Source organism: Sapajus apella, unplaced genomic scaffold (genome assembly GCF_009761245.1).
Source record: "Sapajus apella isolate SASKATOON/1434 unplaced genomic scaffold, GSC_monkey_1.0 scaffold7, whole genome shotgun sequence".
Classification (NCBI taxonomy): Eukaryota; Metazoa; Chordata; class Mammalia; order Primates; family Cebidae; genus Sapajus; species Sapajus apella.
Window position 1 is genome coordinate 33,943,253 of NW_022436947.1, and position 2,224 is coordinate 33,945,476.

The following is a 2,224-nucleotide window of genomic DNA, read 5'->3' on the forward strand; positions in this document are numbered from 1 at the left end:
ATGGGGGTCTCACTATGTTGCCCAGGCTGGTCTTAAACTCCTGGCCTCAAGTGATCCTCATGTCTTGGTCTCCCAAAGTGCTGGGATTACAGGTGTGAGCCACTGCACCTGGCTTTATTTCTCTTTTTATTATTGAGTTATAAGAGTTTTTAAATTTACCCTAAATACAAGTGTCTTATCAGATATATGATTTGAAACTATTTTTTTCATTCTGTGTGTTGTCTTTTTAATGTTCTTGATGGTGTTCTCAGAAGCACAAAAGTTCATAATCTTGATGAAGTTCAATTTATTTTTTTCTTCCGTTGCTTGTTCTTTTGGTGTCATATCAAAAAACCGGTTGCCTAATCCAATGTCATGAAGATTATATCTAACTTTCCTTCTGAGACTTTTATGATTTTAGCTCTCAGATTTAGATCTTGGATCCATTCTTAGTTAATTTTTACGTATGATATGAGGTAGAGTTCAACTTTACTCCTTTGCTTGTGGATATCCTGGGTGTCCAGTTGTCCCAGCACAATTAGTTGACAAGGCTGTTCTTTCTCCATGGAATTGTCTTTGCACCCTTGTTGAAAATCACTTGATCATAAATGTAAACATTGATTGGGCGCAGTGGGTGACTCATGCCTGTAATCCCAGCACTTTGGGAGGCTGAGGTGGGTGAATCACCTGAGGCCAGGAGTTCAAGACCAGCCCAGCCAACATGGTGAAACCCCATCTCTCCTAAAAATACAAAACTTAGCTGGGCGTGGCGGTGGACACTTGTAGTCCTAGCTACTACTGCATTCCAGCCTGGAAGACAGAATGAGACTCCGTCTCAAAACAATAAAACAAAACAAAACAAAATAAAATAAATAAATGTGATTGTTTATTTCTGGACTCTCAATTCTAGTCCATTCATCTGTGTGTCTGTCCTTATGACAGTACCACATGGTCTTGATTATAGTATCTTTTAAAATAAGTTTTGGAATCTGGAAGTTTGAATCCTCCAGTTTTGTCCTTTGTTTTTGAATATGCTTTAGCTACTCTGGGTCCCTTGCATTTCCATATTGGTATCAGCATGTCAATTTCTGCAATGAAACCAGCTGGGATTTTTTTAAAAATGGAAATTACGTAGAATCTGTAGATCCATTCACCAAGTATTGCTACCTTAACAATATTGAGTCTCTGATCCACGTAAATGAATGTCTTTTCATTTATTTAGGTATTTAACTTATTTCAATAATATTTGGTATTTTGCAGAGCATAAGTTTTGCACATCTTTTGTTAAATTTATTATTAAGTATTTTATTCTTTTGACTATCGTAAATGCAATTTTTAAAAAATTTCTTTTTGAAAAATTTTATTTTCAGATTATACTTTGCAAGTCTATAGAAATATTGATTTTTGTTGTTTGATTTACTTTTGCTTTAAGGTAATAAGCTGGTAACAGAAAATATCTAGCTGCAAGAAATACTGTTTGTTCTAAATAGATTATGCTAATGATATAGAATATTATAGCATAAACAGTAGCTTTGTTTTGCCCTAAGGATGAAAATATCTCACTAAAAAGCAGATACATAATACAAAGGCATTTAAATATATCATAGCAATCCCATAGATAGTTCTTAATGTTCAAGTACTCCAAAATATGTGAATATCATAGTCTGTTTCTGTATTTATTTTTGCCAGCAGCAGTTAATCATTTAACTATTGGCACTCTAATTCTCTTCTTTCACGTCTCACCTCAGACATCAGTTCCCCAGAAGGCCTTTCCTGACTCACCTGTGTATGGTTGTGTTCCTGTATATTCTGGGTAACACATCATCTATTTCTTTAATGATGCTTATTACAATCCATAATTATCTTGTTGGTTTACCGTCTCTCTCTCTCCCACAGAGTGTAAGTAAGTCTATGAGATATTTGTTGACTTCAGAATCTCTACTGACTGGCACACAGTGATTACTTATAACATTTTTTGTTATACAAGTGAATAATGTGATTTTCCAACTACAAAAACATAAAAAGAAAACTACCTAACATGGCATAAAAATACTGACATCACACTTGTGTCTGCTTTTGATGTAATGACTTACATCAAAGTTTACAAGTTTTCCAAAATATGTTTTGCAATTATGTCTGGAGAAGCCAATTGTGTTTTTCATTTTGTTTTTAAACTGAGCCTATCAATTTATCACAGCCTAAGTTTACATATTACTTGACTCATTCATCATCACATGAAGTAATC